The following is a 22,111-nucleotide window of genomic DNA, read 5'->3' on the forward strand; positions in this document are numbered from 1 at the left end:
GAGGTGCTCCAAGTAGTCGATAACATAATGCCTAACGAAGTAGATGATAATTGGAAAAAGGCAGAGCGATGTGCGAAGAGCATTTTAATTCAATATTTAGGCGACGCATTTCTAAACTTCGCGGCAGGCGACATTTCGGCACGTGATATCCTGAAGAATTTAGACGCCATATATGAGCGTAGAAGCCTTGCGTCGCAATTAGCTGCACGTAAACGTTTAATAACACTCAAAATCTCAAGTGAAATGACACTTTCGAGTCATTTTGTTATTTTTGATGAAACAGTGAGTGAGTTGTTACGGGCTAAAATGGATGAGATGGACAAAGTGGCACATTTGCTGCAGACTCTACCTTCAACCTATAATGGTGTCATCACGGCAATCGAAACTTTGTCAGATGAAACTATATCATTAGCGTTTGTAAAAAATAAATTGTTCGATGGCCGATTGCGGGTCCGGATCATTATGTCACCTGTGCGAAAAACGTCTCGCACGTAAGCCGGAAACGAGGGGCCGGGCCAGAGTGTGTGTACATATCTCTGGCCCCTCCTTGTGTCCCACTAATACGATTAGTGTCATAATCGGAGCTGGAGCTGGAGCCGGTCCGGGGGTCTGTGAGTCTGTGGGTCTTATTTGCAGTCTGGGTCCGCCTTCTGCTTCAGCAGAGAGATGATCATTTTCAAGTCGTAGTACGAGAACCGATGGTAGGCGAAGTACTCCTGATTCCTGCAGGCCCTGGGACCTGGCAGCTCGTCCTCGGCCAGTATCCTGAACAGCGATGCCGGCATGTAGGCGGGCAAGGTGAAGGCCTTCGTTAGCAGTACCCCCGGAGTGCAGCCCGGCGGGAAATCGCGCGAGTTCCTATGACTGGGCCCAGCCGGCCGAGCAGCTTCCATGGACAGTTGGGCCGCATTTGCACTTGGCACCGCCTGTACCCTGGCATCCACAGCCACAGCCGGCGCCAGCCGTCCCAAAGCATCGCCGGCTGTGGCCTCCCGTCTGAGATCGTGCCACCAGGAGGCTCCACAAACTGTGCGGCAAGCCCGGGCACATTGAAAATTTGGAAAAAATTTCAACAAAAGTGGGTATAAAAATAGTTAAAGATCAGACATGGATCACTGAGAAAATGTGACTGAATCCTTCAAGGGAAACCTCAACGAATGAAAGGAATATGTTTATTTGGCACTAAGCCTGTCATAAACATAAGCTCTAAGCCGGGCCACAAACAAACCCCACATAAAGTCGAAGCCAAAGCCAAAGCATGTTGAATAATTTCGATCATTAAACTTGTGCCACTTAAAATCAATTCAGGATTTGCCAAAGGAGAAACTTTAAGAAGCCGAACAGCGGCAGAGATAAATGCTTCAACAACCCAAAATGTTAGCCCTCGACAATCAACCATCCGACCCAGAAGCATCCCCCCCCCCCCCCCCCCCCCCCCCTGGAAACAGTGGGGAAAGTTTTTAAAACTAACAACAATGGCAATAAAAATCACCAACAACAACAGAAACAACAGAAACATGGGTTAAATAAACGTTGAAACGGTGTAGGGGTGTGGATAGGGGTTGGGCGTGGGGGGGGGGGTAAGTTTTTAATACACTCTCAGGCCCACGCAACACCTAAACTTTCCCACACACGCGCACACACACACACACAAAGATGGCGCACATAACGGTAACTCGACGTCGTCTCCATTGCGGCCATGATTGTGGCTTGTTAATTTATAGTTTCACCAAGAAAATCGCGTTGGCAAAACTTTTTACAGCTATGTAGGTCTCTGCCACACCCACACACACTCATGCTCCGCCCCCACCTGCCACCTCCCACATACACAATCGCGATCCCAGTCAGCCAGTTGGCGACATCTAATTGCTTTTATTTTGGGGCACACACGAACACGGACAGAGACAGAGAGACAGACGGCGTACAGTTGTGTCAAAGAGGTTACCACAGTTACGGAAGCCTTTTCGTTAAGGTAATTTTCCGCTATAATTTGAATGACTTTGTTGTATGTATGTTTTTTTCTTCTTTGCCGTCCCACTTAGGGTTAAAAGTTGAAAGTGTTGTAAAAGTGTACTCCTACTCGTACTCGTACTCGGATTGTACGCTTGAATTGAGCTTGAATTGAGGTTAGTTCTTAGCAGGCAAAGGATGGAGGAATAGAGATAAACCAATGCGGAAATTACCTTAAAGACAGGCTCCGATTTACTGTTGAAAAACGGAATAAGGCTTGCTCTGTTTTTCGGAAACATTTTCCTCGCCTAAATGCGATAAAATTATAAATTATAAAGCCAAACGACTTTTTAATTGCAAAAGGAAAAAACCGATGACTAATTGATGCATTGACATTTAATTGACAGCAATACCAGGACAATTTAGCTTTTGCCTATTTAATAAATAATTTTTATTGTAACCTGACCTCAAATTTAGCTTTGGAATAATTGGCTCTTCTATGTTCTCCAACACACACGTGAAGATTCTTCCAGAATCTGATGGATTGGATCGGTTTTATAAGCTTTTATAAAAAAGAGTACAGTATGTATACTCGGAGAGTGTGACGATGTGTGGATGCTGTTTATACGATATTATGAATGTTAACCATAACAGAGGCTTTGGTGCGCCTAACAGACTCAGTTTCTTCGATCACTTGGGCAAGTTCTCTTTCGAATGATTACACTCCTCCCTCCTGCGATTGAATGTCTTTTTTACACACCTTATGAATACAGAGGTCCTACATACTGGCCTGTAAACTGATCATCATCAGATCATTATCGGAATTAATCGCCTTTCCAAATGTTTAACTGGTAGATTGGTTTTTTATAGGACTTCCAGTACTTCTCATAAAGTCCATCGGTTTTCATCCTAAGCTATTGGATAACTAGCTATGACAATTAGTAAACGAATGACAGTACCAAGTTATATTTTTCTTTAAAGATTATTTATGTATTTCTTGATTACTTTTTCACTGCAACACCGGTACCACGTACATTCGATTCGAGATCAGAAAAGAAAGAGGAAGTGGACACTTCAAGTGTGACCAGACTAACTTTACATAATAATACTTAATATATCGATAGTATTATTTAATAGTATTTAATGTTATTATTTGAATGTGGGAATAGGCGTATTCCAACACGCCCCCCTCAAAAATAACATTATTCATCAAAATCATAAAAATAAAATAAAAATGTTTTCATCATTAAATCAAAAAGGTAACATTCAATTGTTATTCTAATGTGGTTGGTGTGCATTCAGGAAAGTGTTATGTGATCTAGCATTTGCTCTAAGGATACGGGGAAAACCCAGAAAAACCCGATCAGATCACTTTAAAATTAGATTAACATAAAATTAAATTACTTCAACAATTCATTGGTTCTTTTGGTTCAAATCAAAAAAAAAAAAATATGAATTAATGTAATAAAATCGTTAATAAAGCTTCATGTTCATGTTTTCATTAAATTGGAATCATTCTTCTTGTAGTAGTCCTAATTTGTTCCGCAGTTCCGCAAATCTTCCAGCAGGTAGTGGCTTCGTGAAGATGTCAGCAAGTTGGTTGTCTGTATTAATATACTCAAGAGAAATCTCATTAGTTTCTATCTGTTCTCTTGAAAAATGATATTTTATATCAATATGCTTTGCTCTTTTATGACATGAGGGATTATTTGCAATGCTAATACAGCCTTGGTTGTCTTGATAAATTTTAATGGGTCTGTCGAGTTTAAGATTAATACTATTTAGAAGAGACTTTAGCCATAAAGCTTCTCTTACAGCTTCAAATAGGGCCACATATTCAGCTTCAGTTGATGAATCTGCCACTGAATTCTGTCTTTTTGTATTCCAACAAATTAAATTGGAATCGAACATTTTAAACAAATAACCCGTTGTACTTTTTCTATCAATCTCATTACTACCCCAATCGGAGCCTACATAGCCAACTAATGTATTTTCAAATGATGTATTCTTTTTTAAATATAAGCTTCATATCAATAGTTCCCTTTAAATCTCTAATAACCCTTTTTAAACATTGCCATAACTCAGCATTGTTCTTGCTACTATATCTACTCAAGATATTTACAGCAGCAGCTAAATCTGGTCCTGTACACAGCATTATGTACATTAAACAGCCAATAAGGTTACGACATGGAGCATTGCAGTCTTCATCTGAGTTAAGTAACTCATAATTTAGTTTATTTAGTAATGGAGTACTGACTGAATTGCAACTATCCATGTTAAATTGATTTAAAATTCTTTTTACATATGCAGCTTGACTCAAATATATTTTGTCTTCAAACATTTCTACTCTGATACCGATAAAATGTTTTATCTCATTTAAGTCAGTCATTCTAAATCTTTCGCTGAAATACTTTTTGAAATTATTCATTCTATCCATATCCCTTGTCGCTATTACTACATCATCAACATATAATAATACATATATGTTTTTCTTTATGTCACCTCTATCAAGAATATATATGCAACGATCCACGGGAGAGTTTACAAAATCGAATTCTTTCAATGCTTGCTCAAATACTTGAAACCAGCATCTAGCTGCTTGTTTGAGCCCATAAATGGCTTTGTTCAGTTTGCATACATGCCCAGCACCGCATGATACGCCCTGAGGAGGCCGCATATATATCTCCTCACTTAATGTACCATTGAGGAAAGCTGTTTTAACATCCATCTGATGGACTTTCAAATTAAACTGGACTGCCAATGATAGTACGAACCTAAAACTGGCAATTCTAGCAACGGGAGCAAATTTTTCTTCATAGTCTACTTGGTACTTTTGAGTAAATCCTCTTGCAACCAGTCCAGCTTTGTCTTTTATTGGGACTCCTAGTTCATTATATTTAATGGAAAATACCCATCTACTGTCTACAATATTTTTTGTTTTCTGGCTTCTTTATAATTGTCCAGGTGTTATTAATTTCATGGGCATTTAACTCTGTATTTATTGCCTCCTCCCAATCAGATTTATCATTCCTAAAATTTATTTCATCAAAAGAATTTGGAACTTCATCAAACATTATATGGGCATTTAATATAAATTTGTTAAAGCTTTTATCATGTTCTTTATAAGACACCTTCGGCTTAGACTTTAACCTCTCACTTTTTCTACTAATTATATTAGTATCCTTATTTTCTTCACGACAATTATCTGGCTGATCAGCTTTTTCACAATCCTTACTCTCATTCGGGATATATAATTCCTTACTATCATTCTGCCAAGCAGCTATCAAAGCTCTAGGCTCAATATCGTCGAACTCAGCGACTGTAAATGACTGCCGCAGGTCTCTACACGAGATCGCAGAGCAGTTAGGTTAGGTTAGGTTAAGGCGGTAGCCGGGAGGGGGGGGATAAGAGCCTCCCGCCCCCAAGCTCACTTGGACCTATAAAAGGTCCGTTGTGTTGCCGCATGGGCATGTGACCCTTCGCGTTGCCCGAACCGTGAGAGCATACTACTGCAGGTTAAGGGCAGTCCCATCCGGTGGCTTGGATGTATTTGGACAAGGTCCCTGGTTTGATTACGGACAGGTCCGAAATGTCCGTGAGGAAAGCGGCCCCGAGAATTCGAAGACGACGATTTCCAAGGGCTGGGCAGTGGCAGAAGAAGTGGGGGACCGATTCCTCCTCCTCCTCGTCGCGACAACTCCTGCAGAAGTCGTTATGAGGGATTGACAGTCTAGAGGCGTGAGTGCCGATCTGCCAGTGTCCCGTAATGGCTCTAGTAACTGCAGAGCACTGTGCTCTGCTGAGTTTATACAGCTCTGCTGAGCGCTTCTTCGATCGATATGGCCATATCAATCTTGAGACTTTACAGGAAACGGTTTGCTGCCATCTCCTATTGGCATTTTGCTCGAACAATTCGTGCGTTAGGAGCCTGCACGTAGCCAAGGGCATCGCTACTTGCTCCCTCTCCGGTAGGAGAGGAATCGTAGTACCCTGCCTGGCTAGCTCGTCGGCGGCGTCATTCCCCTCGATGTCCCTGTGGCCGGGGACCCATATAAGGAAGAGATCTAACTGCTCTGCGATCTCGTGCAGAGACCTGCGGCAGTCATTTACAGTCGCTGAGTTCGACGATATTGAGCCTAGAGCTTTGATAGCTGCTTGGCTGTCCGAGAAGACGCACACTAAGTGCGTATCTAGAAGTAATTTGGAAACGATCGAAATGGCCTCCTTGATGGCTTCAACCTCCGCTTGGAACACACTACAGTGATCCGGGAGCCTGAAGCAATGACTGATGTTCAGCTCGCTGCAGTAGACTCCGCCTCCCACGCGGCCGTCTAGCTTTGAGCCATCAGTGTAGAAGTGGACCGCATTTGCAGGTCCTGGTTCGCCCATCTCCCAGTCCTCCCTAGATGGGATTGATACCTGGAAGGGCGTCGAGAGGTGATCACTGGGGGTACAGTAATCTGTCCTCTCTGGTAATTGCGGGGTCTCATCAGGATTCCCGAGTGCCCAACCGCGGATGCTTTCCACAGTCTGGCTTCTCTCATTCTGAGGGCGGAAAGTGTTGCCACCTTCTTTCCCATGAGATCCACAGGGAGGAGGTCCAGCACAGTATACAGGGCTTCCCCTGGAGTAGTGCGTAGCCCGCCAGTTATGCATAGCTCTGCCATGCGTTGAACTCTGCTGAGTTTATTGAGGCATGTCCTTCTGTCCAAGGCTGGCCACCATACCACCACTCCATAGAGCATGATTGGTCGTATGATGGCGGTGTAGAGCCACCGAACTATATAGGGGGTCATTCCCCATTTTAGTCCGATGGCTTTCCTGCAAGTATAGAGGGCCACTGTGGCCTTCTTTACTCTATCCTCTATGCTCAATTTCCAATCGAGCTTTCTATCGAGGATTAGGCCAAGATACTTGGCGTTGTTGCTGAAGACTAGCGTTTCCCCACATAGTCTTGGGGGAATCAGTACCGGAACTTTGTACTTCCTAGTGAAAAGCACCAGTTCCGTTTTAGACGGGTTGACGCCTAACCCGCATTTGTCTGCCCATTTCGACATTTTCGTGAGAGTACTTGTCATGCACTCACACAATGTCTGCGGAAATTTTCCGGAGAATGCTATGGCAACATCGTCCGCGTACGCCACCACACGGCAGCCACCCCCCTCTATCTCCCGCAGCAGTGTGTTCACTGCCACGTTCCATAGGAGGGGCGAGAGGACTCCGCCCTGCGGTGTGCCTCTGCTGACAAATCTGGTACACGTTGACGTCCCCAGTGATGCCTCAACCGTTCTGCATTGTAGCATCTGATCGATCAGGCTCACCGTCCTGGAGTCAACGCCCAGATCCGTCAGTGCGCCCGTGATGGCGGTCGGAAGGATGTTGTTAAAGGCGCCTTCTATGTCGAGGAAGGCTACTAGGGTGTACTCCTTAAAATTAAGGGATGCTTCGATGATCGATGTGATCGAGTGTAGGGCCGTTTCGGTGGATCTTCCCTTCCGATAGGCATGCTGGGAGTCTGAGATCAGACTGGACGGAATGCACGCCGTTAGATGCAGCCCCAGGAGCCGCTCCATCGCCTTTAGAAGAAAAGACGATAGACTTATGGGTCTGAAATCTTTTGGGGCAGTGTGCGAGGGCTTGCCTGCCTTGGGTATGAATACGACTTTGGTCTGAAGCCAGGTGTCAGGAATGCACCCGTGGGAGAAGATTCCCTCGTAAAGTATTTTGAGCCAGTTAATGGCTTTATGTCCCGCGTGAATCAGTTGGGCAGGGAAAATGCCGTCTGGCCCCGCGGACTTGTAGGGTTTAAAGCTTCTGATCGCCCAGGAAATGTTTTCCTGGCTTAGCAGTCCCAAGATGGCATTTGAGGCGACAGAAGGAGGCGCGAGGTAGTTGGGTCTGTTTTCATCGCAGCCAGGGAAGTGGGTATTTAGGAGAAGATTTAGCGACTCCTCGCTGGACGTAGTCCACGACTGGTCGGTGTTCTTCAAGTAGCCCAGGGTGGGTGTTGTCTTCGAGAGAACTCTGCGCAAGCGTGAGGCTTCTGAGTTACTCTCGATTTCGCTGCAGAACTTACGCCAGGAGGCGCGTTTGGCTTTTCTAAGTTCTTTGTTGTAGGTTGACAGACTGGCCTTGTATTCGGCCCAGTTTTGCTCAACGTTTTCAGCCTTAGCTTTATTGAAGAGTCTCCGGGAGGCTTTCCGGAGTTCACCCAGTTTCGGATTCCACCATTCAGGTTTCTTCCGGCCTCTGTTCTTGCCAGAGGGGCATGCTTTGTCGAGCGCCTTATTGCAGGCGTCGGTAAAGATCTTAAGAAGACGAGTCGTGGCCTCCGTGGAGAACTCCTCCTCAGATGGGGGCTCAGGGAGAACACGACAGAGGTAATCAGAGTACCGAGTCCAGTTTGTCCGCCTGATGTTTCGGAATCGGACTGGCTTCGGTACTGAGAAGGAGAAGACAGTTTCCACGTACCTGTGGTCCGAGAAGGAGTGCTCTTCCAGGACCCTCCAGGATACAATGTAACGCTGTATCTCATGAGAGGCAAGCGTGAGGTCCAGGACCTCCTTGCGGTTTTTAATGATAAAGGTGGGATCACTACCCCGGTTTAGTAAGACCATCTGAGTGGTCAGTAAGTAACTGAAAAGGTACTCACCCCTTTCGTTTGTGTCAGTGCTTCCCCACTGACAGTGATGTGCATTGGCATCGCACCCCACAATTAGGCCGATGTCCTTGGCCGAGCAGTCTGCGATTAGAGCCCGGAGAGGCGCGTGTGGAGGGGGGTCTGGTTGTTCATGCCCCATGTATGCGGAGCAGATCCTCAGTGAGCGCTCCTGGCCTTCGAGGCTCACTGCGGTGTGGTCTTCATTGCTGAAATTTGGGAGCAAAAATAGGTGCAACTCTCTTTTTGCAAGAATGCAGGTACGAATTTTACCTGCGGTTTCAGCTACATATAGCTTGTAGTCAGAAGTCCTCAGACCGGAGACCCTGTTTCCGAGGATCCAGGGCTCCTGAATGAGGACTATGTCGGCTCCACCCTTGGCCAGGTGGAGCAGTAGAGCAGCGCATGCTGCCTTACAATGGTGGAGGTTTATCTGCAGGAGCGTCAACGACATTCCTGAGGCTCGCCTCCACCATTGTTACTTCTAGATCGCTGTCAGGGGACTCCGGCTCCTCCCCGACAACGATGTGGCTGAGGCCTCTGGCTAGGTCGCTCTCGTCGAACGCGTAGTCGTCCAAGATATCGTCCGACATCATGGACGCCGCATCCGACGCCGGGTTGTCTTCCTCGCACGAGGCCCCTCTTTTGGGATCTCCGGCAGCTCCGGGTCTGGCTCGACCTCCGCTTGCCTGCCCTTGCGATCGGACTTGTAAGTGGATATGGTGACCTTCTTGTAGCCATAATCCACTACACCGTCCGACTTTGCGAGGAGATCAATGGATTCCTCATTTAGGACGAGGATAATCTGGCGCCTCTGCCCTTGGATATCCTCCACCTTTGCCACCTTCCAATCGGCTGTAGGAAGGTGGGGGTTGCAGACCTGCAGTAACCTGAGGATCTTCTCAGGCCCTGCAGGCTTAGCCGAGACCCACGCTCTGGCTCTCGGGCGACTAGGGACATCTTCCCACTTCACGGCCTCCAGTTTCGCCCCTGGATAGACCTCTTTTAGGGCCGCCACCGCCTTCATGTAGAGAGCCGCAGAGCGAGCGTCTTGGCAGGCGATGGCTTTCACCTTGCCTTGATGCCACCCTGCGTCCTCACACTTTGGCGGTGGTCCGCCGTTCTCCTCCAGTTCCAGTAGGAACCGGTCCTGGAGCTCGTTCTCCACCAGGTGCCACTTATCGCGAGGGACATGGCCGTCCTCGGCGCCCCTGTCCAGGACACCGATCAGGGTCCTGCCCCTCGCCACCTCAGCGAACGACCGGTTCGTGAGGTGGGTCTTCACCCGCTTGGCTTGCTGGGCTTGGCCTGGCTGATTTGCGGGGTCCTCCGCTGAGCGTTGCCGCTTGTTGGCGGCCTTGGCTGCGCCCTTTCCGGCTTTGGCTGGCTGGAACAGTGGAAGGATTGAGCAGGCCCACAGCCTCTGCTCCTTTCCTTCGGCTGACGCCTTGAAGTTCGGGTCTTCGTTGGACAGGATGAAAGCCGCTCGTCTCCTGTCCTGGTACGACGGCTTTCCACCCCGTGGTGCAGAGACGCTGCCCGCCGGGGCTCCCATGGGTTCTTCGGTCCCGGTGCGCTTACCAGCCGCGATTACGCTCTGCTTGGCAGCCACCCCGGTATCCGCTTCGCCCTTGGAGCCACCCGACTTGGAAGGACCCGATTGGCTTTTCGGGCCCCCCCTCGCTGCGGCTGCTGCCTGAAGACGGTGGACCGACTCAGTCTCCTTCCCCGTCTTCTTTGGACCCGGTTTCCCAGGCGCTGGTGCAGAGGGATTGGCCTGTCCCTCCGGTACTTTAAGAGGAGTACCGAGCTCCTTTGCGGTGTTTTTATTTGGTATTTTTGATATGTTTGGCATTTTTGTTCCCACGAGTAGGCGGGAAGGGGTTGGTCACCCGAGGCATAGCCCGCTTGCCCCGGGAAGCCTGATTTAAACTGGAGGTCGGCAGGTATCCAGAGTCCGCATATTAGCGACCGGGCACCCCCCCGGCCATGCATCCCTCGGCATATAACAGTGTCACCTTGGATTGGGGTAATTTCACTGAGAGTTTTCTTCTCTCCGCCCGACTACCATTCGCCAGCATCCTAGCAGAGACATGACCGTGCTAGGACCTGTTTCCAGCCGCCCTCACGGGGAGAGTATAGTCGCACTTCCACCGGTGTGCACAGTTACGGCGGGTGACGGTTCGCTCGCAACCCTCTGTGTCCTAGGGGGGGGTGTGAGACGCAGACCGCACCGGGTATTACTAACCGGAGCGGCTGCGCCTGCGCCGAGTTCACAGTTGTGCGAGCCGACCCGTCATCCGTTTGTCCCCCTGTAGCACCCAATGGCTGACGGCAGAGCAGTTAGATCTCTTCCTTATATGGGTCCCCGGCCACAGGGACATCGAGGGGAATGACGCCGCCGACGAGCTAGCCAGGCAGGGTACTACGATTCCTCTCCTACCGGAGAGGGAGCAAGTAGCGATGCCCTTGGCTACGTGCAGGCTCCTAACGCACGAATTGTTCGAGCAAAATGCCAATAGGAGATGGCAGCAAACCGTTTCCTGTAAAGTCTCAAGATTGATATGGCCATATCGATCGAAGAAGCGCTCAGCAGAGCTGTATAAACTCAGCAGAGCACAGTGCTCTGCAGTTACTAGAGCCATTACGGGACACTGGCAGATCGGCACTCACGCCTCTAGACTGTCAATCCCTCATAACGACTTCTGCAGGAGTTGTCGCGACGAGGAGGAGGAGGAATCGGTCCCCCACTTCTTCTGCCACTGCCCAGCCCTTGGAAATCGTCGTCTTCGAATTCTCGGGGCCGCTTTCCTCACGGACATTTCGGACCTGTCCGTAATCAAACCAGGGTCCAAACCTTGTCCAAATACATCCAAGCCACCGGATGGGACTGCCCTTAACCTGCAGTAGTATGCTCTCACGGTTCGGGCAACGCGAAGGGTCACATGCCCATGCGGCAACACAACGGACCTTTTATAGGTCCAAGTGAGCTTGGGGCGGGAGGCTCTTATCCCCCCCCTCCCGGCTACCGCCTTAACCTAACCTAACCTAACCTAACCTACTATCATTCAGGAAATTAGTTTTTCTTTTCCTACTTTCATTCGGAAAATTCAGCTTTTCGCATTCCTTACTTTCATTCAGGATTTCACATTCCGTACTTTCATTCGGGAAATTAAACTGATCACATTCCTTACTCTCATTCAGGATTCCACATTCCGTACTATCATTCGGGAAATAAAACTGATCACATTCCTTACTCTCATTCAGGATTCCACATTCCGTACTATCATTCGGGAAATTAAGCTGATCAGATTTCTTACTCTCATTCAGGAATTCTTGTTGACTTCTTTCCTTACTCTCTTTCGGGAAATCTGTTTCAAATTTTACTTCTCTAGAATAAAGCATATTAGTCTCGTCTACGACAACATCTCTTGCAACAATAACTTTTCCTTTAATGCCATCCCACAATTTGAGTCCATTTTGTTCATACCCTATCAAGATAGCTTTGAATGATTTCTCATCAAATTTACCTTTTTTAATTTTGTTGTGCACATACACGGTTGAACCGAACACTCTTAAAAACTTTAAATTGGGCTTTCTATTGTGCCACAGCTCATATGGGGTCATTTTACAATCACCAAGTGCTTTGCTTGGAATTCTGTTGATTAGATATGTTGCAGTTAACACAGCTTCACCCCAAAAACTTTTGTCTAATTTTGCACCATTTACCATAGCACGAGCTTTCTCTGTAATGGTTCTTATCATTCGCTCCGAAACACCATTCAACTGAGGTGTATGTGGCACTGTCAAATGATAACTTATTCCTTTATTAACGCAGAACTCACGCATTTCATTCGACAGGTATTCTCTACCGTTGTCAATGTACAAATTGACAATCTTGAAATTAAAATGAGCCTCGCTCTTTGCTACAAAATCTTTAAATACATTGAATACATCTGGTTTATATTTTAACAAATAGATTACACAATAATGTGTAAATTGATCTACGAAGATCACAAAATAATTTTTATCGTCAAGTGTAACTGGTTTAATGGGGCCACATACATCTGAATGTATTACAAACAAGGGTCGTTTTATATAACTTTTATCTTTAGATTGCTTAAATGGCAACCTAGCCTGTTTCCCATTTAAACATGACTCACAAACTTCATCTGATATTTTTAAATTAACAAGAAGATTACTGTCATTAAATAAATTATTATTCTTTATTTCAAGCAATTTTGCATTGCTTATATGCCCCAACCTCTCATGCCATAATCGATAATTATTTTTGTTCCTAGCATCTACACTGTATGCTTGGAATTTGACAACAGGTTTATCCAACATACCTGTATGTTTAACAACAATTACTCAATTTTTTGATATGGAGACACCACCACAGTCAAACTTAATTGACATCCCTGCCTGTTGCAGGCGCTTGACAGACATGAGGTTTCCTGCTGCCTCCTTGCAGTAGAGCACATCCTCCAGTGTGATATTGTGTCCATTGTGCAGCCGCACAATTCCACGCTTAGTGGCATATAAAAACTCGCCTTCTTTTGCCACAGCGATTTTAATTGGCTGCTCCAATTCGATGCAATCGGCGTACAGCGAGTCATCATTGATCAAATGATCCGTTGCACCAGAATCGAGTATAAAACCGAGTTCATTATTTATTTGATCACTCTTTGTCATTTTCCGCATCATAAATGCGAACCCGTGGCCCGATGCTGCAAGCTGAGCTTGTTTATTATGTTTATAATTTTCTTTATTAAAATTGTTATTATTTCTTACAACTGCCTTCATGACTTTACTACTTGTATCAGTACTTTCATTTCTTAATTTGGTCTCGTAGTCGAACAATTTATTTTTTACAAACGCTAATGATATAGTTTCATCTGACAAAGTTTCGATTGCCGTGATGACACCATTATAGGTTGAAGGTAGAGTCTGCAGCAAATGTGCCACTTTGTCCATCTCATCCATTTTAGCCCGTAACAACTCACTCACTGTTTCATCAAAAATAACACTCAAACTCTCAAGTGAAATGACACTTTCGAGTCATTTTGTTATTTTTGATGAAACAGTGAGTGAGTTGTTAGGGGCGGGCGCTAAAATGGATGAGATGGACAAAGTGGCACATTTGCTGCAGACTCTACCTTCAACCGATTGTCATCACGGCAATCGAAACTTTGTCGGATGAAATTCTATTATTAGCGTTTGTAATAAATAAATTGTTCGACTACGAGACTAAATTAAGAAATGAAAGTACTGATACAAGTAGTAAAGTCATGAAGGCAGTTGTAAGAAATAATAACAATTTTAATAATCGTAAAACGTTTGGACCTAGAAACACACGGCAAAAGACATTATTTAAGGGAAAAGCTAGAAATAACATTAAATGCCATCACTGTGGCAAAGAAGGGCACATGAAAAAAGACTGTTACCAGTTTATAAGTTTAAATCAAAATAAAGAAAATTATAAACATAATAAACAAGCTCAGCTTGCAGCATCGGGACACGGGTTCGCATTTACGATGCGGAAAATGACAAAGAGTGATCAAATAAATAATGAACTCGGTTTTATACTCGATTCTGGTGCAACGGATCTTTTGATCAATGATGACTCGCTGTACGCCGATTGCATCGAATTGGAGCAGCCAATTAAAATCGCTGTGGCAAAAGAAGCCGAGTTTTTATATGCCACTAAGCGTGGAATTGTGCGGCTGCACAATGGACACAATATCACACTGGAGGATGTGCTCTACTGCAAGGAGGCAGCAGGAAACCTCATGTCTGTCAAGCGTCTGCAACAGGCAGGGATGTCAATTAAGTTTGACTGTGGTGGTGTCTCCATATCAAAAAATTGAGTAATTGTTGTTAAACATACAGGTATGTTGGATAAACCTGTTGTCAAATTCCAAGCATACAGTGTAGATGCTAGGAACAAAAATAATTATCGATTATGGCATGAGAGGTTGGGGCATATAAGCAATGCAAAATTGCTTGAAATAAAGAATAATAATTTATTTAATTACAGTAATCTTCTTGTTAATTTAAAAATATCAGATGAAGTTTGTGAGTCATGTTTAAATGGGAAACAGGCTAGGTTGCCATTTAAGCAATCTAAAAAGTTATATAAAACGACCCTTGTTTGTAATACATTCAGATGTATGTGGCCCCATTAAACCAGTTACACTTGACGATAAAAATTATTTTGTGATCTTCGTAGATCAATTTACACATTATTGTGTAATCTATTTGATAAAATATAAACCAGATGTATTCAATGTATTTAAAGATTTTGTAGCAAAGAGCGAGGCTCATTTTAATTTCAAGATTGTCAATTTGTACATTGACAACGGTAGAGAATACCTGTCGAATGAAATGCGTGAGTTCTGCGTTAATAAAGGAATAAGTTATCATTTGACAGTGCCACATACACCTCAGTTGAATGGTGTTTCGGAGCGAATGATAAGAACCATTACAGAGAAAGCTCGTGCTATGGTAAATGGTGCAAAATTAGACAAAAGTTTTTGGGGTGAAGCTGTGTTAACTGCAACATATCTAATCAACAGAATTCCAAGCAAAGCACTTGGTGATTGTAAAATGACCCCATATGAGCTGTGGCACAATAGAAAGCCCAATTTAAAGTTTTTAAGAGTGTTCGGTTCAACCGTGTATGTGCACAACAAAATTAAAAAAGGTAAATTTGATGAGAAATCATTCAAAGCTATCTTGATAGGGTATGAACAAAATGGACTCAAATTGTGGGATGTCATTAAAGGAAAAGTTATTGTTGCAAGAGATGTTGTCGTAGACGAGACTAATATGCTTTATTCTAGAGAAGTAAAATTTGAAACAGAATGAGAGTAAGGAATCTGATCAGCTTAATTTCCCGAATGATAGTACGGAATGTGGAATCCTGAATGAGAGTAAGGAATGTGATCAGTTTTATTTCCCGAATGATAGTACGGAATGTGGAATCCTGAATGAGAGTAAGGAATGTGATCAGTTTAATTTCCCGAATGAAAGTACGGAATGTGAAATCCTGAATGAAAGTAAGGAATGCGAAAAGCTGAATTTTCCGAATGAAAGTAGGAAAAGAAAAACTGATTTCCTGAATGATAGTAAGGAATTATATATCCCGAATGAGAGTAAGGATTGTGAAAAAGCTGATCAGCCAGATAATTGTCGTGAAGAAAATAAGGTGTTTGTACACGGAGCGTTTTCCGCATTAATGTAAATTCACGGATGGGGGTGTGTTAGTTTTTTCTGCAAACGAATCAAAGTCTATACAAGAAAGAGAAAAGTCGATCGATCCAGTTGAGTATTAGGGAATAACTATTTATTACAAATCTTAGTGCTTGAGTACTGGGCATAAGAGAGAGAATACAGTGGTGAATTTAGTACAATTATGGTGAGTAAATACAAAAAGTGAGCGTAGGCTCTCTATTTTACGAGGGTCATTTGAATACTTGTTCCTTAAAGGAGTTTGACCGAACATCCCGGCCCCGTTGAAATGACTGCTTTCAAACCACCGGAAGAATTGCCAACTTGTGTATTGGCCTGCAACATGTTCCATTTGCAGTGCGGAGGTGCACCACCCGTACAAGTCCATCCTTCCCAAGCACAGTAGACTGCACTCGGCCTAGTTTCCAGCGTAGCGGTGGCAGGTTGTCCTCATGGATGATGACCAACGTGCCCTCGGTGAGGTTCGTTGAGGGTGCTGTCCACTTCGTGCGCGATCGTAATTCGTTGACATAGTCAGCAGACCATTGCTTCCAAAACCGTTGCTTGACGGCCGTAATCGCATCGTAGCGGTCCATACTTGACAGCTTGATATTCTCGAGGGACCTTTCAGGTAGTGATCGCAATGATTCGCCAACCAAGAGATGACCAGCCGTGAGAGTGCTATAGTCATTTGGGTCTGACGAAAGCGGCGATAGCGGGCGCGAGTTGAGGATCGATTCTATCTCGACGACGACAGTGCTCAACTCTTCGAAGGTGAACCTGGTGTTGGCCAGCGTACGATTTAACAGCCCCTTTGCACTCTTGACTGCCACTTCCCAAAGGCCTCCGAAATGAGGTGCCCTGGGGGGAATAAAATGGAAATTAATAAAGTCAGATGCGCAAAATTTATAGATTGCATCTTGGGTCTGCTTTAAAAACATAAACTTTTTTAGTTCCTGCAGTTGATTCGATGCCCCTACAAAGTTAGTGGCATTATCGCAGAAGATGTCTGTCGGCAGCTTGCGACGACTTCCCATCCGTTTCAATGCGTTTAAGAACGCCTTTGTTGACAAATCAGAGACTACTTCGATGTGAACGGCCTTGGCGAGAAGGCAAACTAACACGGCTATGTATGCTTTTGTAGGTCCCTTTCCTCGAATGCGTAGATATGTGTTGATGGGTCCACAAAAGTCAACTCCACAGCGTTCAAAGGGTCGAGCCGGAGCGAGTCGCGTAGGCGGTAATGAGCCCATGAGTTGTTGTAGCAGCTTCGGTCTGTAGCGAACGCAGTGTACACAGGAGCGAACAATTCTACGTGCCAAGTCTCTGGCGTTAACGATCCAATACTCCAAACGAATGAGAGCGACTAGGGCTTTAGGTCCGTCGTGATAGTTCCGAAGATGCAAATGGCGAATATAGTTCCATACAAATTTGGACTGACTAGGCAGCAGCAACGGATGTTTTTGACCGTCTTGTAGGTCTGAGTATTCCAAACGTCCACCAACCTTGATAAGTTCGAATCCGTTCACGACTTCTAAAAAGGGTGTAAGAAACTTTAAGCTGCTTTTTAATGGTTTTTGCTTCTGAAGTAAACGGATGTCCTCTACAAAATGAGTTTGTTGAATGTTCCAAATAAGGCAATGTGAAGCAAAACGAAGTTCATCTGGCGTCGGTGAGGTTGTGGTAAACGTCGATTGCTTCCGACATCTCCTTATGAACCTAATCATCCAAGCAATGAGACGCAGACTGTGAGTGTACGAGCTGATATTATCGACGATGTTGAGGATATTATTTGTCTCGTGTACGGCAGCAAACAAACTTTTCCGATTCTCCGAGTTAACCACGTCCATGTCAATATCAAGTTTTCCACCAGTGGCGGGCCAGCTTAGTGAATCTTCGACTAGAAACGTAGGACCCGAAAACCATGGAGACTTAATCAACTCGCTCACGTTACAGCCTCGCGACAGAATATCAGCAGGGTTTTGATGTGTTGGCACATAGCGCCATTTTCCATCAGACGTTAAATCCTGAATATCGGACACTCGATTTCCAACAAAGGTCGATAAGGTGACTGAGTGTTGTTGCAACCAATGCAATACGAGCTGTGAGTCGCTCCAAAAATAAGATGTGATAGTTTGTTTACTGAATATGGCCTTGACTTTGTTATACAACTGAGAAAGTAGATGTGCGCCGCATAGTTCAAGCTTCGGAAGAGACTGTTTCTTCACTGGTGCTACTCTAGACTTAGAAGTGAACAATTTCACTGTGACCTGTCCAAGCGAATTCTCCGTGCGCACATAAACACAGCAGCCGTATGCCCGAATCGATGCGTCGCAAAATCCATGTATTTGAATGCTCCTAGTATCAGGCTGCAAACAAAAACGAGGTACCGCTAGTGACGACAGTGAATTCAGCGATTCCAAACACTTGCTCCATGCGTGGCTTAAATTCTGGGGGACAGACTCGTCCCAGTCGAGTTTCAAAAGCCACAACTCCTGAAGAATGATCTTAGAGACAATGACTAGCGGTGATAGCAGACCGATTGGATCGAATAGCGACGACGCAGTAGACAAAATTGTTCGTTTTGTGGTAGTGGGATAGACTTCCTTTGGATTAAATGTGAAACTAAATGCATCTCTTCGTTGATGCCAAGTTAAGCCGAGTGTGCTGCTGACTGAGTTTTCTGAAATGTTTAATTCCTTGGTAGATTCGTCTTCCATCACGCCTGGATGATTTGAATGCCACTTGCATAATGGAAACTGACCACGAGCGAGAGTTGATGTGATTTCAGTTTTTAGTTTGAAGAGTGTATCTATATCACCAGCCCCACACAAAAGGTCATCAACATAAAATGCAGTTTTAACAGCAGCAGCCCCTAATGGCCATGCATCCTTACAATCCTCAGCCAAGTAATGCAAACTACGAGTTGCGAGAAATGGGGCAGACGCAGTCCCATATGTCACTGTATTGAGTTGGTAGGTTTGAAGATCCGTATTTGGCGATGCTCGCCACAAAATGTACTGGAATTTTCTATCCTTCTCACTCACAAGTACCTGCCTGTACATTTTTGTGACGTCGGCTGTGATGCCGAACCTATGCATGCGGAACCGCAGCAATTGCAAGTACAACTCATCCTGAATGGTAGGGCCGACTAAAAGTAGATCGTTAAGTGACCTTTGAGATGTTGTACGGCAAGAGTCGTCAAAGACAACTCTGAGCTTCGTCGAGGTACTGCTTGGTTTCAGAACGAAATGGTGGGGTATATAATAATGCGGTTCTTCCAAGTTAGGATTCAGTACGAGGGACATATGGCCGAGACTTTCATATTCCTGCATGAACGAGATATACTGCGAGCGAATTTCCGGTAGACGAGCGAGACGTCTCTCAATGGCAAAAAATCGAGTTCGAGCTGTATCGAAGGAACTTCCAAGACAACTTGGATCTTCTTGAAATGGCAAGCGAACGACAATCCGCCCACTGGCATCCTGATGTGTTGTGTCCCTGAAATGGTCCTCACAGCGACGATGATTTGGGAGCATTCTAGCGCTTGGATCGACAAATGAGTCCACTTTCCATAATTGCTGCAAATTCTTGTCGATCGACTCTTCTACAGTCGCCAAGCACAATGGTGGCTGTCTGTTATATTGCCGCTGGTACCTCCCAGCAACAACCCAACCAAAAAGAGTCTTCTGCAAAGTGGGAAGATTTGGACCAATGCGAATCTGGCCAACAGCTAGAGCTCCATAGAAGGCTTCGGTCCCCAGTAACAAATCAATACGTTTAGTCCTATAGAACGATTCGTCAGCCAATGGAGTGTTAGCTGGTAGGTTCCAATTCGATATGTCGATCTCACTATCTGGCTGGTAGGCAATATGGGATGTGATTCCAAGCTGGAGAGTGAGCTGATAGCCGGAAGTACGTGACTTAATAGAGGTAGTCGTACGAGCCTTCAAACTAGTAAGGGAGTCTCCTATACTGCGAATTCCAATGTGGTGTTTTTCACGACGAAGGCGAAGCTTTTGTGCAAAGGTTTCGGTTACAAAATTAACCTGAGAGCATGAATCAAGCAACGCTCTACCGAGTTTGTATTCACCTGTGGCATCCTTTACCAAAACCATAGCTGTTGCCAACAAAATTTGATCATCTGCTGCGATCTCCATATGAGAATGTGAAGCAGCTTAATGAGCTGTTTGCCAGGAGGGTTGCGCTGGTTGGAGTACCGGTTCAGTAGTTGAAGATTGTCTTGCTGATGATTGGGGTGGCTGTTGCGGCTGAGAGTGATGCAAAGATGAATGATGATTCCGATTACAGGATCGGCAACGATGAGTCGATGAACATTGCGCCACTCTATGACCATTTCCAAGACAATTGATGCAGAGACCGAGGCGTTTTGCATTGTCGTACCGTTGGTTGCTGTTCATAGCCTTGAACTGAGCGCAATTAGAGATCTTATGGCCAGAACTAGAACAAAGTGTACAAGACGGATTAGTGATAGCAAACGACGAGTTTATTTGGTGATTAGAATGACGATTTGACTTATTGGATTCAGCCTTTCGTTGTGACGAAGTAGCAGCCGAGTTTCCAGACGAATGGAGAAACTGACAGTGGCGTTCCAAAAGCTGTGTGCATGCTAGCCAGGTTGGCAGAGTTTTGTAGTCCTGCGATTCCTTCCAATTGTTCCGAGTTTGCTGATCACACTTTTCCATTATAATATATATAACCATAGCGTGAACAATATTCTCAGGTTTGCCGATGGACTCCAGCGAGCTTAATATAGCGGATGCCTTATCCACTAGGCTGTGAAGCTGCTGACTGTTTGACCTTTCCACAGGTTGTAGTGCAAACAATGCCTCAATACCTTCTAAAAATATAAGAGTAGGATTATCAAAACGGCCTTTGAGTTTTGCTAGGGCCTTCGGATAGTTTTCGCTTGTAACCTGGAATGCCTGAATTGTATCTAATGCCGGCCCCGTGAGGCAGGTCAGCAAATAATTAAACTTTTCTATATTAGACAATCCAGACTCACGCACAACAATTTGCTCGAACGAGTGAATAAAATTCTTATAGTTTGCATATGTTCCGTCGAAAGTGGGTAGCGACAACCTTGGTAACGATGACTTCACTGGCGGTGGGTGGTAGTCCGGCGCAACAATGCTGGCGTTCAGATCTCCTCCCATTTTTTCCCTTATGGCTAGCTTGATTGCTATGTATGTATCCTCCAAATCTGCCCGTCCTTCATCATTCGGACTAAGGTCTTCAATATTAGCTTGGACATTTAAAACATTCTTGAAATACGTTTCTAAGATGTTCAACCGATAGCGAAGCTCATCATTGCATATCGGGGTTTCCGATTTAGCATCTACCACAGATTTGATCCGAGTTATATTTCGTTTTATATTGCTCCGTTGGCGATTTAAGTCTTCGAGCGTCATCATTTTGTTGTGTAGTGTAATTACGCTGACACAGAACTAGAGCTTCCAAAAATAACAACAACAAAAAAACGCAGCAAGCAGCAGCAGCTAGAGCACAAAACCAACGGTGAAAGCAAAAGCAAAAGTTCCAGCAGCGGCAACGAAAGCAAAACGAAAGTGAAGCGGTGAAATTCCAATAGAAAGAATGCGTTGATCGATGGACCAAAGCAGGTAGCTGCAAAGCAAACGAACCGAGAATGCAAGCGCCGTTGAATGCGTTGTGGGTGACAAGCGAATGATAAAATTAAGCGAGAACGGCGAGAGCAAGGCGAGGACAACGATCCCGCGATCTAGACGAACAATTCTGATACGGTTTTCGGAACTTTCGATTGCAGCTGCGAGACGAGCGAATGTTGTAATTGTTGCCTTTGTAGATTGCGATTAGTTTAATTGTTCACAGAAAAATTAACATAACACACATGCCCCACGTTGGGCGCCAAAATGTTTGTACACGGAGCGTTTTCCGCATTAATGTTAATTCACGGATGGGGGTGTGTTAGTTTTTTCTGCAAACGAATCAAAGTCTATACAAGAAAGAGAAAAGTCGATCGATCCAGTTGAGTATTAGGGAATAACTATTTATTACAAATCTTAGTGCTTGAGTACTGGGCATAAGAGAGAGAATACAGTGGTGAATTTAGTACAATTATGGTGAGTAAATACAAAAAGTGAGCGTAGGCTCTCTATTTTACGAGGGTCATTTGAATACTTGTTCCTTAAAGGAGTTTGACCGAACATAAGGATACTAATATAATTAGTAGAAAATATTAGAGGTTAAAGTCTAAGCCGAAGGTGTCTT

This window comes from Drosophila miranda (genome assembly GCF_003369915.1).
Source record: "Drosophila miranda strain MSH22 chromosome Y unlocalized genomic scaffold, D.miranda_PacBio2.1 Contig_Y2_pilon, whole genome shotgun sequence".
Taxonomy (NCBI): domain Eukaryota; kingdom Metazoa; phylum Arthropoda; class Insecta; order Diptera; family Drosophilidae; genus Drosophila; species Drosophila miranda.